Source organism: Lathyrus oleraceus, chromosome 4 (genome assembly GCF_024323335.1).
Source record: "Lathyrus oleraceus cultivar Zhongwan6 chromosome 4, CAAS_Psat_ZW6_1.0, whole genome shotgun sequence".
NCBI classification, from domain to species: Eukaryota; Viridiplantae; Streptophyta; class Magnoliopsida; order Fabales; family Fabaceae; genus Lathyrus; species Lathyrus oleraceus.
This window is the reverse complement of record NC_066582.1, coordinates 156,280,605-156,289,785: the sequence shown is the minus strand read 5'-3', so window position 1 is coordinate 156,289,785 and position 9,181 is coordinate 156,280,605.

Genomic DNA, 9,181 nt, shown 5'->3' with positions numbered 1-9,181 from the left:
TATGAGAATCAGAGTCTTCGTAGCTCGGCTGACCTATTTGTTTGTTTTGTGTTTTTTAGATGAACAACGTTACTACGCAATCTACCGGATGCTCGACCTTTGGAGACTTACTCGCCTGTAGTAGAAAGAGTTAACGTGTTCTTAGGAGAAGAAAAATCAATGAGTTTGTTTGTGTTTTAGGAATGCTCATGCAAAAAAGAAAGTCCTAGACGAAGGAACCGTGCTACCTTAATTGACATGCGAACGAGAGACTATACGAAGCCTAACAATCCTATGGGGAGACGATCACACCATACAAAACAAACATGCATAAAGTAAACATGCCAACAAGGGGGCTAAAAGATACGTGGGTAAGGCTTTAGTCAAGAGGGGTCATATCAACCTCGACAAACAAGCCATGGAAGGGTAATCAAACGGGCTCTTAACCACTGACACTGAACGTCAGGGTGAGCAGATCAAAAGAGTAATGAGGATAAGACCTCATAGCTCTTAACCCTGGACAGGGTGAGCTCATGACAAAAAGTGGGGATTCAGAAAGGTGAAACCCTCTCCACTGACTGACCGGACAAAAGATCTTGGGCTTTTGTTCTGAAGCATCAACACGTAGTGCGAGCATAGAGAACGACACACTGAATAACGGGGGATTGACTGGTAATCCCTTTTATCCGTCAATTGCCTCTTCATGGAGGTCTTTAGCATTGGTGCATCTTCTTGGAGGTCTTTGGGCACAAAAGTAAACACACAAAAACATTGCCTCCTATCAAGGTCTTCCAGCTAAGAAAGCGGTAAAGTGCGGGAAAGATAAAGGGATCAAGAGATCTACCACACGGATAAAAATCCGAAGTAATAACAACTAAAGAAGCAAGAAACCCGGTGATCTCTCAAGCTAGCACCCTCAAAGAAAACAGGTCAGCAAGGTAATCAGAATAAATCTCTCAAATGGTATCCCACAAATAAAGTGGAATACCAAGCAAGCTATCTCTTCAAGAGTCATGTGAGCCCTCACAAAAACTCAACGAACAAGTTAGAATAACAAGTCGGGGTGCAATTAAGAGTTACACCAAACAAGAGAATCATAGCAATAACAGTATCAGGTAAACAACACACGGATGCAATAGAAAACATGTCACAACAAAACACAAAACAGGTTAGAGAGAAAATAGAAAAAAAAACAGCTATTGTCTTCATCGCTACTGCTTCGCTTAGCGAGATGCTAGCGAAGCTTCGCTACATGTTCCCTTAGCGAGGTGCTAGCGAATGCCTGCGGGTTCTGGCTTCTTCTTTGATAACAGTACGATTTCCGAAACCCCAAACCCTATGGTATCCATCTCAGAAACGAAGTGATAAAACATTCAAGGTATTGTTCTCCACATTCATGCACATCTAAACCCACATGCAAAACCTAACGATACCCACTCTTCCAAATTCACCCATAATACCTCATACATTCAAAAATTTCAAATTGAAAGCATAAAGTAGCGGAAACAGGGCATACCTGATTGGTGAGATCGATTGAAATTGAATTGCACGGTTGGGTTTGTAGAACAATCTTAGGGTTTATATGAGATGGAGTTGATAGAGGTGATTTTGTGCCAGTGAGTTTTTCAGAGTGTATGGAGGCTGCCTCAAATTCCCCTTTTTTCTTCTAGGTCTTGTTCTTCTGAATCCTTTTAGAATTTATACTGACTTTCGTGGCTTGGTGGGCTCAAATGAGAGTGTTCCAAGTCCAAGATTTTCTGTTATATGTTTTTATTTTAAAAACGCGTGGGCTTCGCCTAGCGAAGAATCTGCTCGCCTAGCGAGCATGACAATTCATGAAATTCCTTCTAAGAGCAGGTGACTCTTGTGGCTTTCTTGGGACTCGCTAGGCGAACCATTCTGCTCGCCTAGCGAGCATGACAGCTCAGGAACAGGCTTTTACTCCTTTAAGATTAACATTTTGAATGATGAATAGACCCTATTTGAACATGTTGGAAGTAACTCAAGTCATTCCCTGGCCATTTGACCTTCAGCTGACCAATAGTTGACTTTCGATTTCACATTTGAATTTTGAACTGTACTGAGCCTGTTAAGCTTGATCTTTTGAAGAAAACCTCTGAAAATGAAACCAATTGACTTGGATGATATCCAAGCTTCTTGGAAGATAAACTCTTTGAGCTAATTCTGATTGACATGATGAAATGCAATATGAAATGGTAAATGACCTAAAATGAATGCATGAATGAGGAGGGCAAATTTGAGGTGCTACAACTGCCCCTATTCAATCAACTGTGAACCTGAACGGATGAAAGCAGCGGCTATCCGACTTTCAAGGTAATCAGGGATTGAATACCAAAAGAACCGGAGAATTTGCACTCTGTAGGTGACGAAGCGAGGAAAGCGAGGCCATTTACCGATGGCGGCTTCAAAACAAATTTGATATTTATCGATATCAAAGAAAGCGAGGCCATTTACCGATGGCGGCGTCAAAACAAACTTGATATTTACCGATATCAAAGAAAGCGAGGCCATTTACCGATGGCGGCTTCAAAACAGATTTGATATTTACCGATATCAAAAAAAGCGGGGCCATTTACCGATGGCGGCTTCAAAACAGATTTGATATTTACCGATATCAAAGAAAGCGGGGCCATTTACCGATGGCGGCTTCAAAATAAAATTGATATTTACCGATATCAAAGAAAGCGAGGCCATTTACCGATGGCGACTTCAAAACAAATTTGATATTTACCGATATCAAAGAAAGCGAGGCCATTTACCGATGGCGGCTTCAAAACAAACTTGATATTTACCGATATCAAAGAAAGCGAGGCCATTTACCGATGGCGGCTTCAAAACAAATTTGATATTTACCGATATCAAAGAAAGCGAGGCCATTTACCGATGGCGGCTTCAAAACAAACTTGATGTTTACCGATATCAAAGAAAGCGAGGCCATTTATCGATGGCGGCTTCAAAACAAATTTAATATTTACCGATATCGAAGAAAGCGAGGCCATTTACCGATGGCGGCTTCAAAACAAACTTGATATTTACCGATATCAAAGAAAGCGAGGCCATTTACCAATGGCGGCTTCAAAACAAATTTGATATTTACCGATATCAAAGAAAGCGAGGCCATTTACCGATGGCGGCTTCAAAACAAATTTGATATTTACCGATATCAGGGAAAGCGAGGCCATTTATCGATGGGGGCTTCGAAACAAATTTTATATTTACAGATATCGAAGAAAAGCGGGGCCATTTACCGATGGTGGCTTCGCTGGGGAGGAAAATGATGTTCATAAGTGAAACAAGACCAGACATTTACCGATGACTGGGAAGGAACTCGATGTTTACCGACATCGAACAATGATGTTTAAAAGTGAAACAAGACCAAACATTTACCGATGACTGGGAAGGAACTCGATGTTTACTGACATCAAACAATGATGTTTATAGATGAAACAAGACCAGGCATTTACCGATGACTGGGAAGGAACTCGATGTTTATCGACATCGAACAATGATGTTTATAGATGAAACAAGACCAGACATTTACCGATGACTGGGAAGGAACTCGATGTCTAACGACATCGAACAAAGATGTTTACAGACACCAAGGAAAGAATACATTTATGAAACGAAACCATTTACCGATGGCGAAAATGAAATACTCGATATTTACGGATAGCGAATCTGCTGGGGAATCTTAAACGGCAAAACCATTTACCGATGGTTAACAAGCGGCTGATGTTTACCGACATCGAACGATGATGTTTATCGACACCGAACAATGATGTTTACCGACACCAAAGAAAGGAAAGGACACACATGGGTGTTGACATAACGATTTTTATAAACACCATGAGAGACATGCCATTTACTGATGGCCAACGATTGGGATTCGACGTTTACCGACATCGAAAGATGATGTTTGCCGACATCAAAGAAAAGCATAGACATTTACGGGGATCAACACGACACTTACCGGTATCGCAAGGATGATATTTACATATGTCAAAATAAGGCAGACACTTGCCGGGGACTAAATCGGAAGGGAATCAAGCTTTCCTTTCACGGACTGGTGAGAAAATAAATCTCACTGGGATTATCGATTTTGAATGTTGCCAAGAGCAACTGCTGCAAATGTGCTACACTGATGTTGAAACATGATCCGTCTCTTCCGGAGATATGATCCAATCTGGCTTAATGCATGTATGCATATGTTTGAGTTTTCTATGGTGTAATGCTCCATACTGAATGGAAACGCTACGCGATTTGAGAATGCGAATGCAAATGATGATTACTACATGCAAGATGCAAAGGGAGGAAAAATCATGCTGGGAAAGCAAATGATCACTTTACTGAGCACACCATTTCTGATTCGACCTTCCAACTCTGTGGGGACATACAACAATTTTGCTGAGGATACTATTCTCAGAACGGTAGAGAAACCAACTCAATTGGGGAGTCACTTGTTGGGAAAACACCAACCTCTCCACCATGCCAGGGAAACAAATTCTGAACTCGACTTAGACGACCCAACTTCTTACACGACTGGACAGTGTTGAAACAACAGAGTCTTCCTTCGAACAAACTTTGGCTCATCTGCTTTAGCCATCAACCAAAGATAGTAACCTACAAAACAGCAGGACATACATGCCTCAGGGGATCGTATGGACCAAATATACTCAAGTGTACTCAACATTCAAAATGATTTTCAGATGTTTTATCTTTCGTCACGTCATTGTCTAGCCTTCATGTTTTTTAGATGCAATGTTTATCAAAAAATTTGGACGTTTTTTGCAAACAAAACAGTAGAATTAAAAAAACAAGAGAGCAATTTGACTGAATAACGACTTTTATTGCTTGAAAATGGCTTATAAAGGCAAATACATCAGGAAGCAATTCCTAGGAAGAGGTAATTGCGCCAAAAGAGAAAATAAACTATCCTATTGGCAATGTGAACACGGCATTCCACTATTTTCCAATTCTGTTATAACTCAGATCTTCACTTTCCCCAAAATTCTTTGCTTTCCGAGAAGAGTGATTGGACCGATCATATCCTTCAAGATGGTAGACACTGAAACGCGATGAAGTACAGGTAACTCAGACTGTAGTCTTCGCTTTAATCCCTCTTTTGCCTGGACCGCCTTTTCAGGTTTTCAATCCACCGGGATACCCATTTTTGCCTAAGCCGCCTTTGCAGGTTTTCGACTTACCGGGTGTACATATTATTTTTATTCTTTATCCCTAACTTTTTCCCGAACCTTTTTCTTTTCTTTTTCTCTTGGTTCGTCGGGATGCCCTTTTTTGCCTGGACTTTCTTTCTTTGTCCAGCGGGTCAGTTTATGCGAAGTATTTTTTGACTACATCTGAATTCACAGGAGACGGGAAATCTTCACCATCCATAGTTGTAAGCATCAAGGCTCCACCAGAAAAGACCTTTTTAACAACATATAGACCTTCATAATTCGGAGTCCACTTGCCCCTATTATCTGTACCGGGAGGAAGGATCCTCTTTAAAACTAAGTCACTTATCTGATAGCTTCGAGGACGCACTTTCTGATCAAAGGCCTTCTTCATCCTTCTCTGATATAGTTGTCCATGGCACACAAATGCTAATCGCTTTTCCTCAATTAAATTTAACTCATCAAACCTGGCTTGAACCCACTCAGCCTCGTCAAGTTTTATATCCATCATTACCCTCAAAGAAGGGATTTCAACTTCTACTGGCAAGACTGCCTCCATGCCATACACAAGTGAAAACGGAGTTGCCCCGATTGACGTACGCACTGAGGTATGATACCCATGCAAAGCGAAAGGCAACATCTCATGCGAATCCTTGTACGTCACAACCATCTTTTGCACAATCTTCTTAATGTTCTTGTTTGCCGCCTCTACAACACCATTCATCTTTGGTCTGTAAGGAGAAGAATTGTGGTGTTCGATCTTAAAGTCTTTGCAAAGCTCTTTCATCATCTTGTTATTGAGATTCAAACCATTATCAGTGATGATTCTCTCAGGAACCCCATAACGACAGATAATTTCTTTCTTAATGAATCGAGCAACCACTTGTCTGGTAACATTGGCATAGGAAGCTGCTTCCACCCACTTGGTAAAGTAATCAATCGCGACTAGGATGAGGCGATGTCCATTAGAAGCAGTAGGTTCAATCTTTCCAATCATATCGATGCCCCACATCGTGAATGGCCAAGGAGAATTCATAATATTCAGAGGGTTTGGTGGTACATGCACTTTATCTGCATAGATCTGACATTTGTGGCACTTCCGAGCGTATTTAAAACAATCAGATTCCATGGTTATCCAGTAATAACCGGCTCTTAACAACTTCTTGGCCATTGCATGAGCACCAACATGGGTACCGAAAGATCCCTCGTGTACTTCCTGCATTAACATGTCTGCTTCGTGTCTAACCACGCATCTGAGTAGAACCATGTCAAAGTTCCTCTTGTACAACACATCATCCTTGTTCAAGTAAAAGCTTCCAACTAGCCTTCTCAGTGTCTTCTTGTCATTCTTTGACGCTCCTTCAGGATACTCTTGGCTTTTGAGGAAATTCTTAATATCATAAAACCAAGGTTTCTCATCAATAACAGACTCAGATGGAAACACATACGCAGGCCTCTCGAGTCGATTCACAGCAACGTGTGGCACATGATTCTGCCAATGAACTTTAATCATGGAAGACAATGTGGCTAAGGCATCAACCATTTGATTTTCATCTCGGGGTACATGATACAACTTTACTGTCTTGAAGAAAGTCAGGATCCTTCTGGTGTAAACTCTAGAAGGAATCAAATGCGGCTGATGAGTATTCCAGTCTCCATTGACTTGGTTAATCACTAGAGCAGAATCTCCATAAATGTCTATAGTTTTGATCCTTAGATCGATGGCTTCCTCAATCTCCATGATACAGGCCTCGTACTCAGCTTCGTTGTTGGTTACTTCAAAAGTCAATCTGGCGGAAAAAGGTATGTGTGCACCCTTAGGATTAATGAGTACTGCCCCAACACCATTTCCATTCACATTTACCGCCCCATCAAACATCAGTGTCCACTTGTCATCGGGATCCAGTCCTTCCTCGACAAGAGGCTCTTCACAATCTTTCATTTTTAAGTACATGATATCTTCATCGGGGAATTCAAACATCATCGGCTGATAGTCATCAATTGGTTGCTCGGCAAGGTAACCAGACAGAATACTACCCTTGATGGCCTTTTGCGACGTGTACTGGATATCATACTCTGTCAGAATCATCTGCCAACGAGCCACTCATCCTCTAAGAGCCGGCTTTTCAAAGATATACTTTACTTGGTCCATCTTAGAAATCAACAAGGTAGTATGGTTCAACATATACTGTCTTAGTCGGCGAGCAACCCATGCCAAAGCGCAACAAGTTTTCTCGAGCAGCGAATATCTTGTTTCACAATCGGTAAACTTTTTGCTAAGGTAGTATAATGCATGCTCTTTTTGACCAGACTCGTCATGCTGTCCCAATACACACCCCATCGAATTCTCTGTTACTGAAAGGTACATTATCAGAGGCCTCCCAGGAACTGGAGGTATAAGAATTAGAGGTTTCTGCAAATATTCTTTTATCTTATCAAAAGCTTTTTGACAATCATTGTTCCACCTGATTGCTTGATCTTTCCTTAGCAATTTAAATATCGGTTCACACGTAGCTGTTAGGTGAGATATGAACCGCGCAATGTAGTTCAGCCTCCCTAAAAACCCACGAACCTGCTTCTCCGTTCTTGGTTCAGTCATTTCTTGAATAGCTTTTACTTTCGCTGGATCAACCTCAATCCCTTTCTTACTGACAACAAAACCTAACAGCTTTCCAGATCTCACTCCAAATGTACACTTGTTTGGATTCAGCCTCAGTTTGAACTTTCTCAATCTTTCAAACAACTTTTGCAAGTTTACCAAATGCTCCTCTTTTGTCTGAGACTTCGCAATCATATCATCCACGCACACTTCAATTTCTTTGTGCATCATGTCATGAAAGAGAGTCGTCATAGCTCTTTGGTAGGTAGCACCGGCGTTCTTCAACCCAAATGGCATTACCTTATAACAGAACGTTCCCCAAGGTGTAATGAATGTCGTCTTCTCCATGTCTTCTGGCGCCATCTTGATCTGATTATAACCAGAAAATCCATCCATGAAAGAGAAAACCAAGGACTGAGCAGTGTTATCGACCAATACATCAATGTGAGGTAATGGGAAGTCATCTTTCGGACTGGCTCTGTTTAAATCTCGATAATCGACACACATCCTGATTTTACCATCCTTCTTTGGCACGAGTACGATGTTGGCCACCCAAGGGGGATAATTGGTAACTGCTAGAAAACCTGCATCCAACTGTTTATGAACCTCCTCTTTGATCTTGACAGCCATATCAGGACTAGTTCTGCGAAGTTTCTGCTTTACCAAAGGACAATCTTCTTTGAGAGGTAGCCTGTGCACCATAATATCTGTATCCAAACCAGGCATATCTTGATACGACCATGCGAATACATCCACATATTCTTGCAGCATTTCAATCAACCCTCTCTTGACCTTTTCCTCTAAAGCAGCCCCTATCTTGATCTCTTTCTTTGCGTCCTCAGTACCAAGGTTAATGACTTCCAACTCTTCCTGATGAGGTTGAATGACCCTTTCCTCCTGTTTCAATAGTCTGGCCAATTCTTTGGGGAGTTCACAATCTTCTTCACTCTCGTCTTCGGCTTGGTAAATGGGATTATCAAAGTCATACTGAGCCATAACAAAACTGTTTTTAATGGAATCCGCAAGATCAATTCTGCACGAATGGTGTTTCATGCTTTATTTTAGAAAAGAGTTCAAGGAAGTCACAAAAAAACATTGCCATTTTTATTGTTTTGAAAACGAAAAAAAAACAGAAAGACAGTGAGCACGAATTTGATTGCAAAACGTCCTTTATTGATGATAATCATTGAAAATTTAAAACATGATGTGGCCCTACAATGAACCACTACGCCTTGGGCAAATCGTAGGGCTTTCATGCAAAATGCAAAACAAAAGAAAATTACTCTGTCTGAAGAGTAACTTGGACTATTTCTTCAGCAGTCCAGTTGTTGATCTTCTCCCCTATGGCACACGGGCGCACCCAATTATCCATATCACAATCACTGTCACCATCTTCATTGTCTGTTGC